Genomic DNA, 16,999 nt, shown 5'->3' on the forward strand with positions numbered 1-16,999 from the left:
CTTTTGTCCAAAAGCAGTTAAGCTACACAATGTAGATAGCTGGATAAATATGTTGACAAGCATATACACAATATGTCCAAATGAGATTTCAACACTGCTTCCTAGGATTGTTAAAAATAAAAGAAATACATTTTCAGAAGAGTAGAAGACATGCATGAGCAAGGCCAAAGGCACATAGTCCACATGTGACAGGAATGCACTTGGGATTGTCTGGTTTTGGTATAGTTGTTTCGATTAATCAGAAAGTACAATGCTGTGTCTTTCTCAGCAACAAAGCACACTCTGGTGGAGCACAGCTATCTATCAAGAAAGACATTTTGGTGGGAGATACTAAAAAATACACTCATAATATCACACACACACACACACACACACACACACACACACACACACACACAATATTACAGCATAGTGGTGTACAATATTTTCTCTGGTCAAGCCCGACAGATTTTTTCCTGAATTTATTTTTATATAATTGTATGTTTCGTTTGAATATTAATTTTTTTATTTACGGACAGCCTCATGGCTCAGCCGGTTGAGGTTTATTGCCATGGGGATGAGTAGTTTTGGGAATAAGAAGGCTTTAGTTTTTTCTCCAACTGCCAAAATGATGAAGGATGCCCCCCAGGCAAAAACATGAACCTATCTGGGATGACGTGATAACAAAGTGAAAAGAGGAGCTTGAGACGTGCTGAAATTGGCTCATACGGTGTGGGTTGAACGCCCCCTCTTCCTCTCCGACTTGGGGGTGACCGCCAACGTTAAGCCGCACAAAGTATCCAATTGTTTAACCACAACAGACACCAGACTATCGGGGAATGACTCATTTTCAACCGTGCCTTGGCTCCTACGGTGTTAGCCTTGTTAGCCCTGCATGAACAACAACACGTTTTAAGAGCAGTTACAAAGCATTTTTTACAAAGATTTCCCAATGCGGATCATACTAACCCGCCGCTGGCGCCTTTCGCCTTTCGCCGACGGTTGACCCCGCCCTTGGAAAGCAACAACAATGTCACCCAAGCCGTACCTGTTTTTTAATCAATTATGACTCTTTTCATACTTTACACGTGTGCATACCAATGTGCAAAAAAAAAACAACAACAACTGACTGCATTTGGGAGGACGCGGGCGAGGGAGCGTGTGAAATAAAGACGAGCTCTCGCGTGCTACAAAGTCGTTAGGTCAGAGAGACGTGGAGGAGGGCGGGCGAGAGAGAGGCTCTCGAGTTTTTTTTTGTTTTAATGAAGAGCATGTGTTCCACCGGGAAGCATCGCCCGCAGCCAGTGGATCTCACTAGGAAAATTAAAATGAAGGCTTTGGAGTGGTAGAAGTGGCCCTCGGGTCCCCTGGGGGGTGGGGGGGGGGGGAGGGGGGGCTGGGGTACGGTGTGCTGGGGTGAGGTAGGGGGTAAAGCTGGCAGGGGTAACGCACCTTTTACACACAAAGGTTGTTTGGAACGGCTCCGGGCGCTTTCATGTGCCGCGACCGGTGACTTGGAAAGATATATGTATGTCTGCTGGCCCCTCAGCAGGGGAAATCTGGAGGAAGATGGAGTCGACGCGCACACACCTGACCGTGGTCGTGACCTCGTTACGGGCCGGGGCCCTGCGTGGAGCCCTGCCAGATATATGCAGATTAACCCTGCACAGAGAGCTCTCCTCCTCTTCCACCACGCCGCATGATTCACAGCCTTCCCCGAGTGTTAATTGAAACCCCCCGGAAAAAAAAGTAAAAAAAAAAAATGATAATGATAGACTTGTTTATCTCACTACCAGCACTCTAGGCAAGTTAAATATTTAAACAAGGCTGCAAAATATACATGTATTTCCACAGATTGTGGATAAAATCACAAAAAGCAGGGGGGGGTATAGAAATAATTAGTGTATATTAAAATAAATGTGAAAAACTAAAACAGAAAATATGTTATCCAGGTATCGGTGAGGCAAGATTGTTGCACTCTGCCCTGCTTTGAATTTGCACCCAAATTGAGGGGTCTGGTCAAGTTTTAGATGGGTGAACAACCTGCTTCACTGGTCTTCCCAGTGGGGACATGCCGCCGACTATGAATTCTGGGGGGAAAAAAAACAAGCGGAGCCTGCCACGTGTCACTCTCTGAGCCACAGAGCCTGACCATCACATTGGTCTGTTTGGAACCCCTCCTGATGTATTCAAGCTGCTTCCTACGTCTCCTCTGCTGACAATGGGATGGGAGGGATTCAACCTTTTATTTTGGGGATTTCATATTTCATATATTTCTCCATAATTTACGTACAATCTCCGATTGTAACCCCTTCCAACCGACATTCACAATTAGCAATCACCAAAAAAAACACAAGTGCCATATCTAGAATACCAGCCTTCTAGTTAAAATCACCACGATTTCCTCATTGGGCTCAACCATAGCTTGACTTCTTGTTCGTGTCGATGCAAATATCTGACAAGGTTTTGGGCGGGGGGGGGGGGGGTTGGCAGGGTGGGCTGAGATGAGACACAGTGTCCTGCATTGCCCTCAGGGACAGTGTAACGGGCAAAAAAAAAAAGCTGGGGCGCCTGTTTGGGCCAAGCTGTCAGGGTAGACAGATGCTCAGCCGTGACCTCATAGGCCGTGCCAGGGAGCTCACTGGCACACGGCGAGAACAACCAGGAAGAACCGGGATGGGATTTGTGCTGGAGGGGGGGGTGGATGGCCCAGAAACCTCCTTGCTAGGAGCTGTCTCGTCGTGGCTTCAGCCTCTTCCTTGTGAGAAGGGGATTGTGTTGTGACGATATCCCCATACTCCGTCATTCCTTAAGCCGACCGAGACCGAGAGTTTGGAGTCAGCGATGGTGGCTGGAGATTATCAAGGCCAGTGAGAGGGGGAGAGAGAGAGAGAGAGAGAGAGAGAGAGAGAGAGAGAGAGCGGCACCAGGAGGAATGGCGTCTTGTCCAGATTCTGAAGATATGACATCCCTTCCAGATGTTTTTTTCTCTAATTAATTTGCTTTCAAGGAGACTGAAGAGAGTACTTGAGGACAGACTTGTCAAGAAGACACAATGTCAACACGAGGGCACACACTCCTGCACTCCGTTTGTGAGGTATAGAGCTCTCCATTTGCCAGTTCAAAACACGTTGTATATATAAAATGGTTTAGGTTGTTCTGACCTGTGCTTTTAATATAAAATATAGTGGGCAATTAAGCTTAATGCCTGGACTGGCTTTTATTCCTATTTACTGCCCCACAAGGTAAGTCTCTGTCGGCAGTCTTAAAGTGATTATTTAAGTGATGAGTTATAAAATCTGTCATCCATTCTCCACCCTTTGTTGTTTATGTGCTCCTCGCCTCCTTCCACCACATCCTCGCACCGGGATATTATACAGTCGGTGTGCGTGCATCCTCCGACGTGATTTAATCAAAACAGAAAGGTGGTGTGAACTTTCTGCTGAACATTCATTTTATTTCAGATGTTTAAATGTATGTGATGTTGTTTTGCCTGGTGTTGTTGCCTGGCTGTTGAAACTCTTCAGTGCGGCAACAGAAGAACAAATATAGCCTAGGGATGGGGGGAGTGGCGGGAGGTGGGGCCGTGGGGGGGGGGGGGGTGTGTGTGTTTTTTTATAGGTGTACATTTGCTTATTGTGTGGATTTAACACTTCAGCTAACTGAAGTCGCAGCGATACTTAACAAGTAAAGTGTGTGAGCGTCGTTATTTCTTATTAGCATTTTGTCTTGCCTCAGGTGTCAAGAATGACGGCTATTCTGTGGATGGATTGCGTCTCATAATGGTACGCCTCTCTTTGAAGTGGCAATCTCAAAGATCCCCAAACAATTTCCTTTAGATAAATGTCTGTTAAAGCGGTCATCTCGACAATCTCCGTTTAGCTCCCTTTGGCGCCACCTATAGTGGATATAAATAGTACGCCGCCACGCACACAAGTGAGTTGAAGAGCGAGTCTGTTGCAGTGACTCCGCCACACCCTCTCTGGTTAACCAACCACTGCTGGGTGATGGAACTTAAGGCTTAGTTATGGTTCTACGTCGACGCAACACAAGGGGGTTTACGGACCCATTACGTCCTTGCGGGACCTCCTTGCGTCCACCGCAAGGGCCTGACGTGCACTGCCCCAAAATTGTAACCTTGCATTGAGGCGACGCAGCAGCAAGGGCTGTGATTGGTCCGCTCACCTAAACCCGACACAGAACGAAAACAGGTTCATGACTGTGTCAAAGTGTCTGGGTTGTCATTGCGTTGCGTCGACGTGGAACCATAACTGAGCCTTAACTGTGCCGCTTGTGAATGCAGGGCAGAAATATCGATAGTCAAGAAACCGAAATTTACTTAGCCTAAGCCTTCGGAAATCTTTGACAATATCACTTCAAGGCACTATCTAACGCTGAATGAGCGACACAATGGTGATTGTCTGGCTTTGTTTGCTCAGCAAAGAGTCTTTGAAGAAAGACCTTGGATTTGCAGAACTATGTATGTTACAAACAGGACGTAGGTGGCCGTTCCCGCCATGCATTCAAATCACAAGCGGCTCGCTTTTTCCACCAGAAACGGCGATGAGGAAAGGTAAGCGTAGAATAACTTAATTTACTGAAACCAACATGAATGATTTGTCCCTGGAACCATCGTCAGTCGTCATGATTACCACACCCACCATTCTGGGTTCACAATTATAAGGCAGCCACTTCCGGAGCCGGATTTAGCCTGCTCACAACAACTACTATCAATAACCATGCTGACAGTTATTTGAAAGATATATCTTCTTTAAATGCTTTAATATTGCTCGTCGACAGAATAAAGTCAAAGCTGGAAATAGGCGGGTAAACAAAGTTGACCTCCCCCTGTCACCTTGTCAGCCAACCATGTAATACTTTGATTGACTGCATACAGAAAAAAACCAACAGCCCCTCATACACACACACACACACACACACACACACACACACACCGCAACAAAATACACCTCTCCGGGGGTCTCTTGTCGACATGCCTCTTATTTCCGTTTGAATTCTTCGTCTCCGCTATGCAGATCGGCCTCTAATTTGCAAGTCACAGCATATACGCTTATCAAACTGTAAAGACTTTGGTGACTGCCATTTAATGAGGGTGTTGTCAAGGATATAGGAGTCTAGAGTATTTTTAAAGGTTTAAACTGTTTATAAAATAGCACAGGTCCTCAAACATTCAAACTGCAAAGTGCCGTGGTAGCAGTTTGCAGGTATCTCCCCCCCTTGAATTAAGAGGATGCCAAAAGTGGATGGGGGGGTGGGGAAAGAAGAAGCAGAATGACAGTAAAATAAACCATTGTGATGAACTAAATAGCAGAGACTGAGTCAAGAGTAAGAAACTTTTTTTTGGAGGGATGGAAGTAAACAGATACACAACGTGTATAGAAAACGGAGCCAATCTCATTCTGAAATTCAGTTAGTGCTCCAGATTTGTTTGCCAGGTGGACCATGAGTTTTTTTACCCACTGCCTCATTCATTTTACACTCCAATCTGTTTGTTTCAGCTCTCCGAGCCGAGCGAGCCCAGGGTATCCACTTTCTCCTAACAGCTATAAATAGTAAATGGAATCCACACATCAATTAAGTGTTTGAATGACGCCATCCTGACAAAAAGTGATAGAGCTGAATCTTGTTTCTTACACATTTAAAGATGGTTAATATAGAATTAAGTGCCATAGAGCGGTAAGGGAAATGATCCCTCTCCCCCAGGATGATGCAGGTCCTCGATATATTTAAAGATTGTTTAAAGCTATTAACTTTACAAGTAAGCTAGCCACTCTGATGAAAACATTTGAAAGCATCATCTCTATAAATGTCTGTTAAAATGTCTATTCTGGGCTAGCAACCTGGCAGGGTGTCATGGCTGTCTCTGTGGAAGAGGTAGCTCCCCACGGAAGGTAACAAAAACACAACCATTCCCCTTTTCATGGGCTTATACACTAATTAAAATATACTTATGAATATTATAATCCATTTCTGCCAAGTCTGTTCCACTGGATGCCCTTAATTCTACACACGGCACCTTTTCAATTGCGTATTGATGATCAAAGGCAATATACTGAACAGAATTGAACACATTCACATTGTCATTGATCTTTGGGTTATATAACAAATAATATAGTTACATTTTTTGTAAATGCAAATTGGCAACCACCATTGGGGCAACAATTTCAGCAACAACATAAAGGGTTTAAATCGAAGAGAAGTGAGAAATGACAGAAAAAGAGAAACTGATGATTGCGATTCCAGAGCTGGCAGACACTTAGAAGAGCAATAGAAGACCATGAAGATCACTCACACACATGGCTTCAAACACCGTTTACAACGACAGGCCATATGGAGTGGAGTCCAATTAGCGTAACCCTTCAATTACAGAAGAGCTCCCGGCTTGAAGCGGCACAGAACAAGGTGAGAGCAAAGCCCTCACGGACCAGACGGGAGATGACCAGGTCTGAAATCATAGGATCACGATGATAGACGCCAAGTGTGCCTCCAACATCTTTATGGCAGACACGAGGCGCCTCATATGTAATTCATCAGCTAGATGAAAAGAAGAAGAGGGAAGAAAAGAGAGAAAGAAATTCAATTGTCAAACCTCTGTTTGCACATCAATGTAGCGCATTTTCAAACAGCCACTTCGGAAAACGCAAACAAGAAAATTGCGCTCGCAACTGTGGGGACAACACGCGCATCTGCGAGCGGCGTCTCGCAGCTCTGTTGTTGTGGACAATGCCGCGTAATTGCACATCAACATAAACGTCAGTCCGGCACACGGGGAGGGGGGGGGGGTGGTAAGGGGAGTTCCATCAATGACAACAATTAATCAACAAAATGACAATCATTTCTTGTCTTTTCAAATAAAGGTCACCACACATAGCTCCTCCATTTTAAGAGAGAGTCCGCTCCCTGTCAGTTCCGGAGTGTTCTATCGGTTCAGGTGCCTCACCTCTATTACTCTGTTGAAATTCTCTCTCGTTTCGATTTTTTTTCTCTCTAAACACAGGATATTAATCGTCATAAAAGCCGGCACCGCAAGTGAAAGGATAGGGGGAGGGTTGGGATTGGGAGGAGGGTGGGGCTGAAGAAAAAAAGGGTATGAGAACTGCTTAGGCAAGATAGCGGTGAGGCGGACAGACATGTAGCAAGTCAGCAAACAAAACAATGGAGGCCAGGGAGAAGCAGCCGCGGTGGAACCACTATTCCAGACACTACAGTCAATCCATTAACCTCACTCTTGTCGGAGCCAAGCAACTCCCCCACACACACGCACACACACACACACCTACACCCACACACACTCTTCACCGCCTTCCTTCGCTGGCCAGCGGGAGCCGGCTTACATTAAAAAGACACCCTTGCACGCCTGAGTGGGAATGTATCAACGGCGCCAAGCCAGGCGAGAAATTACTAATTCACCAGATTCTTCTTTTCGCACACAAATCAATAGGACAAGGCTAATGGTGGACATATGAGAACACGCACACATGCACGCACGCACACACACACACACACTCCGAGCCTCAATGGCTTATTTTACATAACATACTTAAGGGATCTCGAGTGTTTTCAAGTCCTGCACCGCTTTTGATGTCATGTGTTTGAGGAAGGCTGTGAGGTGCTAATGCACTCCATAGTATCAACTGCATTCACGTGTAATCCTGCCCATGGTCCGCTATTGATCAGACACCTCTTTATAGCCCTAGATTCAATTTACTGCTGATGATCACCAAACACGGAGGTGATAAAACTATGGATAACAACACCCAGCGGTGAGGCCATACACAGGGCCATAACTTGTTAATAACAGTAATAGAAAAAGCGGCAATATCTCATGTCATTATGAATACACATTTAGAACAGGATACACCTGATTTGTGTTTGCTTTTAGCAAAAACACACATTATTGGATTTTCTGCCCGGTTGTAACACATGATAACTCAACATTTGTGCATAAACAGTCAGATATTAGATTTTAAATCGATAGTAGTAAAACTGGTAGTAAAACTGTTAAATCTTGTCGCATCAATTACCTAAAATAAAGACACAATTCCATAGCGGAACTTGAAAGACAAAACAAGCGCCAGGTAGGAGTGGTCGTGTTCAGCATTTCAGCGCTGGTGAGACATTCATCTGTGTTTGTCTGTCAGCCAGGACTACAGAGTTTGGCTTCTGACAGCTTTTCCGGCTTGACGAGGGGCGGTTTCAGGAGCCCGCATCTCTTATCAGTCACAGGGACGGGGGGGGGGGAAAGATACCCGTGACAGCCGACATGTTTGGAGTCCAAGTGCTTAATCTGGGGTCCCTTCTACCGAGCGAGACGTATTACCAAAGCAGGCGAGACGCGAGTGATCGTTCACATTCCGAAACCTGCGTTCCACCCGCAGCTGTGGAGCGTGTAGGATGTGGGAGAAGAGGCGGGCGGCGGAGGCGGAGGCAGAGGCGGGAGATTAAAAGGTGGAGGAAGAGGACACAGAACAATAGGATGAGGAAGAGGGAGAGGAAGAGGCGAGGGGGGGGAAAAAAAGCCAAAGCACTGAGAACGCGCAAGGAGAGTGGAGCTGTCGCTCTAATAGTATCAAAGGCCTCAAACAAACAAACAAACAAACAAACATGGGTGAACTGTGATTGATGGCAGCACAGTTAATAGGACTCCATACCCCACACAGCGGGTGGAGGGGTGGGTGGTCTCGCTAGGTGTGTGGATCAATAGGCTCTCAGAAACATGTTAGGGAATCACACGGATTCCAACTCCAGTGACAGCTCACCGCCAATCTAATTTTAACACCGGGTAACACGGAGGCAGTGTTTCAACTGGGTTCATTTAGGGCCGTGTCTGTCCTAAACAAACACACACAGACCCAGAAGAGGGTGCGGTGGTTGGCTGCAGGTGTTTGTGTGGAGTGTGGAGGAGGAGTATGTGTGTGGGAAGGGGTGTGTGTGACGGGGGGGGTTGGGTGGGTTAGGGAAGGTTGAAAAGACTGGGATGGAGGTGTTGTGAGGGATTCAAAGTGCTGTGCCGTGAAAGCACTATGAATAATTCATGTTTGGTGACAGAGATATTTTAGGCTTGGAAAAAACAAAGGAGAGGAAGAAGAATTCCTCTGGACTCTTCCTGGCTATGGACAATATATAGGAATGGCTTTTTCTTCCCTTATTGTAAGGTGGATTTAAGCATACGGACCAAATATTCAGAGAAACTGGCTGCAGGTTTGATAAGGCAATCATTGCTTTGCACAGGGGAAAGGAAACGGTGCCAGTCATTTTCTGTCCCATCCACGACCTCAGCCTCCTGGTTTGGAGACCGGAATACCGCCAGCTCTGCCAGGAAATGTGGCCACAACATGGACATAACATCCCTAATCAGTCCACATTTGCGGTTTGATGTGTGTATGCGAGTGCCTGTGTGGGCAAGAGACTTCCGGTCCCAATCGTATCATCTTCTAAATCATCTTCTACATGTAAACACTTGTAGGTTAATTAGTAGTTACTAATGCAGACGTTCAACATTGTTGAATTGTTATTGTTATTATCTCAATGTACAATTAAAATGTTTTCTATGGAGAACATTCTCAAGGGTTCGATCTGAAATAGCATGCGGGCACTATATAAGGAAACTTTCAACATGGTGGACGCAATTAGAGACAATGTATGGCATCCACAACTAGCAATGGACACAACAACCATTTATCCCTCTCAAAACCGTCATTGTGGGCACATTAACAAGAAACTATGCAGTTGACAAACACACACACACATTCTACTATTCGATGATATGCTCTTGTTTCTCCATTCAGTATTAGTAGTAGTAATAGCATAAGGCATTAGTACTGCTAATACAACCAAAAGAATAAAGAATGAGCATGGCCCTTGAGAACAAAGCATGCGTTAACATTTCAATCACTTCACTTGGTGTCCTTTTCTTTTCAAATGGCAACTGGAAAAGGTGAGTGTGGACCATGCTTTGGCGGTGTTCTTAGAATAACTACCTTTATAACCAGCTGAGAACAGACATTACTCACGCTAAGCAGATAGCTACATTACATGAGCAGCTAACTACATCAGACAAGCAGTTGGCAGAAAGATATATTTATTCCTCTCTCGATCTTCTTGTATCAGAACATTACACATATCATACCACCTCATGTGGCAAGGGAAGAGGTTGTAGCAGTCTGGGTGAGTGGGTGGCCTGGCTCCCTGAGGCATCAGGCTTTCTCATATGTTGAAGCGCTAATTGAACCTAGTAATAATTATAAATGTCTGTATTTTGCTGCATTTTTCTTTTGGGACCGATGCATAATTTTTTTTCCCAGTTTTGCATAATGCTGCACATTTTTGTGTGATTCATGTATGTATGTGAATATTTATTTCCTCAAGCAACAACAAATTCCCAGCATAATCCCTACGTATAGAGCAAAGGCTCTCCTCTGCATTTTAACTACTCCTGCATATCGATCATCTGGTTAATGGCGGCAATATATTCCATGTCTTTAAGGGAAATGGCTCGTGAGTACAACTTAAAAAACAAATCAGGGCGAAAAAAATGTTTTACTTCTTTAGATGTGTGCAAAGCGCTAATAGCATATGGGTTTGGTCATAAAGTGACCAAAGCCATAAAGGCAAAATGATGGACTAATAAGGAGCTGTGCATTAAAATGAATCACTCGTACTACTCAATATGTCTCTGTCGGTCCACACCGGGTTATTTCCCGCTCATCGGGAGGCCAGAGCGTGGAATCTCCCACTGGCCTTAGACTTGTCGACTGAATGAGATGCGTTGGGGGAGGAGAGAGATTCAGGGGAGCGAGGTGGTGGTGGTGGGGAGGGTGGATGAATCCTTCCCCTGTTCTGGCTTTCTGGGCCCACATTGCCTGATAGGTCCTCGCGCCCTTGGTCTGTGCCAGGTGCCAGCTGGGACAGCGCTCTCTCTCTCTCTCTCTCTCTCTCTCTCTCTCTCTCTCTCTCTCTCTCTCTCTCTCTCTCTCTCTCTCTCTCTCTCTCTCTCTCTCTCTCTCTCTCTCTCTCTCTCTCTCTCTCTCTGTCCACCCCCACCTTCGCCCTAGCTTCAGCAGGCAACAGTTTGGCCCTCAGTTGCAGCCCTCACACCCCCACCACCGTCACCGTCACCAAGGGCACAGCCCCCGGGACTCGCCTCCTGACCAGCAGACTGTACCCATGCGGCAGAGGCTGTGACAGGTAGCTCCGTTTTCCGGCCATTAACCGTTCTCCATTTGTTTTAATCCAGCAGATGTATGTTATACTGGACGCAACCATTTTTGCACAGAAGTACAGCCAAGATGGCAAAGCACAGTGGAGCACCTTCCATTTATTATTATGGCAGCATTTCACGGCCGAATGCAAAAGCTGACGGAGCGCTCATTAAAGGTGGAGCTTGACGGCTCCGGCGGAGCTGAGGAGTTACGGATCGGGTTTATCTTTATATTTTTTATTATTTGGGGGGACATCCAAGGTCATCTCAACATCCCTCCTTAAAGCTATGCCTATGCACACAAAAAAAATTCCAAGTCCATAGTCAGACTTCCATGCAGTTTATCCCGAATGATTACTTACTCATGTATGAAACGACAGTGTTGTGACACTGCATCATTTTATGTCATCTTAAAGTGCATTTTGCTTACAAAACAATGATATTTGCATGTGACATGCCTCCCACCCAATTAAAGGTTTTGAGAGAACATAACACTCATAATTACTTTTTTTTAGCACATTTCCCTGATCATAAAGCGAGTCATAATTTAAATCAAATCAACTTCAATGAAGCCCATGTGAGCCCCACATTAAAAGGAATCATAACACAGTGGAGATCTGCGGGGGTAAAGAGTAAACAATAGGCAGTGGGTTCTGCCACCATCCAATTCTAAACGGTCTTAGCTCCCATCCCTTTGTCGTTATGTCCAGCACTAATTTCCTCTTTCACTTGGAAATCACAGAATGCCATTTCACGCTGTTCCTCTTCGTAGATTGCCAATCATCCATATAATAACAAATAAAATGTATTTTCCAAACGGCGGGCCCACTTTGTATGCGACAAGGGTGGTCAGTGCTTGGTAGACGGTTGAGACAAATTAAAACATTTGTTTGACGGAGCTGTTCAGACCGACAAGCAAGACCGGAGATATATTTTCAGCAGAGCAGAGAAAAAGCCTTTCACAGAAAAGCAATTAAGTTGGCCTACCCTCTTGCAGACTAAACGGTTATCCAAAATCTCACCAGAATGCATTAGCTCAAAGGTCAGACAATCAAATGCGTAGTTAGGCTATCAGAACCATAAGCTGATGGCAGACAATTGTGTAAAATGACAGGCTTATGTCTTTTTGAATGATTCAAATGTGCCTTAAGTGTTTGGCTTTTGAAACCACTAATGACTTTCATGGGATTTTGTGAAAGGAAAATTGTACTAGTGCTGACTGATAAAAGGTATCAACCCGATATGACCGTGTTCGATAAAAATGCCACAAAAGATTGCCTGATCCGCGATAGAGACTATATTGACAAGCGCCATGCTGGTGCTGGTGTTGCTGTGAAGTTCAACAATGTTTCAGAAACTCTATTGATTATAAACTCTATTGGTCATAAACTATATAATCAACTATATATATATATATATATATATTTATATATATATATATCACTATTGATATAACTATTGATTATATTAATACGGCTGTTTTCTACATATTTATTTTTATCATTAAAGTTTGCATTATGTTAATCCAATGTGATTTTGGTCAGTAAAACTACCGCTTGAAGCGTTTGCTTCAAGCGGATTTCGAACTAGTTTTCTAGTTGTTTGCCGGATGCGCTAATTATGTATACCTTTTTTAATATAACTGTACTATAATGTAAATACAGGTGTTAAAGCTAAAGTTAAATCCTTTTTACAACGTTTACAAGCTTTTCATTTTTTTCTATATTGACACACTTTCGTGCAGCCCTAATTGGAATTTCTTCAAAATGTTCTGAAGTGGCTTTTCTCTTGCTTTCTTTCTTTCTTTCTCTCTCTTCCCTCTCCCTTCTGTCTCTCCCTCTCTCTCTCTTTCTGGTTTGGATCCAGCCCATTGTCTCTGCCTCTCTCTGTGGTTTCTGTCCAGCCCTTTGTCTCTTCCTCTCTCTTTCTGTATATGGCCAATTCCCGATAACACTATCCCTATGGCAACCGACGCCTCTGCCATGGCACACCCTGCATCCTGTGCACTATGGCGGCTATTGGGAACGCTTACTGGGATGTTTGGACTTTGGGAGGGGACAGGAGTCAAACGCACCACTGGTCACGGGTTAAACAAAGAAAGAGCAGCTCGCCTTGGCATTTTCAGAAGGGCATCCGATGGACTCGAACCAAACGTCCCTCCGCTTCTGTAGTGGGGCGTGTGTGTCAGTGTGTGTGTGTGTGTGTGTGTGTGTGTGTGTGTGTGTGTGTGTGTGTGTGTGTGTGTGGTGTGTGTGTGTGTGTCCTGAGCACACTGTTATGCAGGGGGCAGATCCTACGGGTGCTGCCTCCATCCAGCTGGCCGTTCACCCCCCCCCCCCCTCAATTTGACGAGCAGCCCGGTAGCCCCAGACCCACTCACACAGCTCACACCATCCAGCCCCTTACCACCCAGCCCGCTGAGACACCCCTTCAAAGCTCTGCCCCTCTCCCTCTCTCTCTCTCTCTCTCCCTTTCCCTCTCTCTCTCTCTCTCTCTCCCGGACACAGTTCATACTTCAAGTACTCTGGCCACTGACTGACTTTGTCCTTGACAATCTGAAGTCCACCTGGTGGACAGCGAAAACAGGAACCGGTTCAAACCCTTTTTTCTCCACTGAGAGTCACGGCTCTGCCGTTCCACATCTATGGCACACAAACAACCGCACACCGCCCAGCGCTGCACGGGGCGGGCTAATCCTTCCACTCTTGCTCCTATGGGCTCCGCTCATTCGGCGGCATGTTGTGGCATTTTGCATTTTAAACCATCAATAATGTATGCGTGCGTATTTCTCCGGCAGCCATCTGAGGATCAGGCTGAGCCGAGCACTTTGATTCAACTCAGACGAGATTGTGTCGCTTCTGAAGCAAGACTCATTGATTTATTAATCACATCTTCAATTCTGTAACATTTTTTCTGGGGAAGGGGAGGGGCTAATGTCCTACACAACCACAACGCCCGGATAATTAAGTCAAATGGGAAAATCAACACCCAGCAAATCATGTGGGTTTGAACACCTTAGCTCCTCCCTCTGCCAGGAATCAATGCCTCCGAGTAAATTTACGGACGAATGGCTTACGCAATCCCAGCCAATCTATGGCTGATTCAATTGTGGAACCGCTAAGACAAGGCACGGGGAGATACTGAAGTTGACACAATCAAAATCCAATGGTTACTGCGGTCAATAATTGTGTTCTGGTGGGGCTGAGGCACGAGGCCTCGCGACATACACCCTGTAATGCAATGACACACCTGGGAGCGCCATCAAACTCCACGCCAGGGGCTACGGCACTACCACCGCTGCCCTTCAATACATGTAAGTGCTCGCTGATTGTAGCACTTCAACCACAGTGGCTCTGGTGGGTACCTTATTCCAGCTGTTCACCAGCATTTCTCCGCGTGGCTCATGAACTTGAGTGGTTGAGTGGAAACGCTCGGGTCGGAAAACGTTCAGGACTACTGATGGTCAAAGAAAGAAAATCTGAGTAATCAACCCAAAGAAAGAAACACAAAGGCGATGCACTGGGAGCACGGTTAGCCATTTTGTGAGCGCTTGATAGTGTTGTGAGGCTTTGTGTGGATATTGGAAAATGAATGTAGGCTTTATGTAAAAGTGGCCTCTGGATTTCACGGCTGTCCAAGATACTAGCAACATCTGCTCTGAGTCAAAGCTATTCTGGCTGCTCTGAAAACTAATTTGCTTTCACCGTGCACAAAACTACTAAAATAGGAAGAAGAAGAAGAAGAAGAAGAAGAAGAAGGAGCAAAAATCCAGAGATTCAAGATGCCAAGGAAAACAATCTCCTCCAACCCCAGCACCCCAACTTCTATACGGGCACCGCCAGCGCCCTGCGGATCCTCAGATGTCAGCTGCCCAGCCACCCGGCGAGTACTTCCTGATGCACTTCCTGTGACTCTCTCTGTACTTCCTCTGGGGTTCAAAGAAAAACTAAGCTCAAAACTTGGACCTGTTTGTGGGTTTTTTCTCCAAACACAAAATGAAAGATCCAGCCATCAGGGCTCTGGAGGGCACCGCCGGTGGGCCCTGTGCGGGATCACGTGTCACCGAGGCGGACCGTATTGGCTGCCCTGTAAGGACAGGATGTGGACAGAAGCGTGGCGGGCTGAGCCGCCCCCGTGCGCCCGTGAGCTCATTTGAAGTTAATGTCCTCCAGGCGGAGATTTAAGACAGCTATGAAAACAAGACTCAGTCCCGCCACAGAAGGTCAACAGTAAGTTACAACCTAGCAGTTTCCCTGGAAAGGCTCCTGACCCTGCTCGTCACGTTACGTAACATTAACACAGTGTGAAATACGATTGAGACCCTGAAGGTCCATTCAGGCTATTCTTCGTTGTCTTTGATGATGATTTCTTTTTTTCCCCGAGTTGACCAGGGGATTCTGAGGACAATGTTTTGCATAATCCTCCCTAAATTGTGATTTAGTATGAACGCAACTCTGCAACTGATTTCCCCATTTTTCAAGCAATACAGCAGAGTAATACGGCTAACTTGGTAATATAAATTGGACCGAACACTTATTAGTTCAGTGGAGCTGTAGAGTAGCAGCTAATACATGACCAAGGAAATGATGCTAAAAGTTTTTAATGGGTTTCACTCGATACAAATGTATGTTGACTGAATCAGTAGATTAGCTGTAAAGCTTTTACTGTATTGGTCAACAAATAGGACAAGGTCACTCACTTATCTCTTTGATCTTCATTTGCATCTCTATCTCCCATTCCTATCAGATTCTCTGCTGAACCTTCCAACGCATGTGCTCACCCCTAACGCACACATGCACACAAACACACACACACACACACACACACACACCCCCACACACACACACACACACACAAATAGACCCAATGATAGGATCTGACTTAATTAGCTCCTAAAGGAAGCTGTCTCTACATTAGTGAAAGGGTGACACCTTCCAGCAGCGTCCATTGCTGTGGCTCTATATAAACAGGGAGTATATTTCAGACAACCTTGAGCTGCATGTGCTAGCCGATGCTTATCTTGTGCTGCGGTCACTACCAAAGATCGAGGGCGTTTTGATTAGAAAGTACAAAAAAAAAAAAATATATATATATATAGTAGATATATCAGTGGAGAACTACATTGAAAACATACTGAGCTCCCCAGGCCTGTCAGTCAGAGCAGCAACACAAGGGCGAGAGAGAGAGAGTGACACCCTGCCCAGTGTGCCCCGACAAGCAGATAATAGAGGTGAGAACGCACCGCAAAAGTTACTTCCAACACTGCAGGCTCGCTTTCTACCGGGTCTGAGATGGCAGTTAGTGGTTTATAATCAGCCTCACTCTTAATCGACTTCAAAAAGCACAAAAACTAATTAATTTGAGATTAATTAGTACCAGGTTTACTGCAGACAACTTTGGATTGCTGTCATCACCCAATGTTTTGGAAAGACACTGCTGTGAGCATTTGCATATGTTTACAATATTACAAATAATGTTGAGAACGGCACCTGGAAGAGGTACCAGACATTACGTGTGTGTGTGTGTGTGTGTGTGTGTGTGTGTGTGTGTGTGTGTGTCTCACTCTCCCTCCCTCTCTCTCTCTCCCTCGCTCTCTCTCTCTCTCTCTCTCTCTCTCTCTCTCTCTCTCTCTCTCTCTCTCTCTCTCTCTCTCTCTCTCTCTCTCTCTCTCTCTCTCTCTCTCTCTCTCTCTCTCTCTGAACGAGTGTTTAACAAGAGCCTAGGCTAAAGAAAAAAACGGCGAGTTTCAACTCGCTGAGCTTGTAATTATTAAATGCAAATGACAAAAAACGACAATAC

General features: G+C 45.4%; 1 protein-coding gene across 1 annotated transcript in view; it reads right to left on the bottom strand.

Moving 5' to 3' along the window:
- The window catches only part of LOC311358564 (low-density lipoprotein receptor-related protein 1B-like), a gene marked incomplete at its 3' end in the record, with an annotated part of 248,406 nt that overhangs the window by 230,396 nt on the left and 1,011 nt on the right, over positions 1 to 16,999 (bottom strand).

Source organism: Micromesistius poutassou, assembly GCF_964030765.1.
Source record: "Micromesistius poutassou genome assembly, chromosome: 14".
Classification (NCBI taxonomy): domain Eukaryota; kingdom Metazoa; phylum Chordata; class Actinopteri; order Gadiformes; family Gadidae; genus Micromesistius; species Micromesistius poutassou.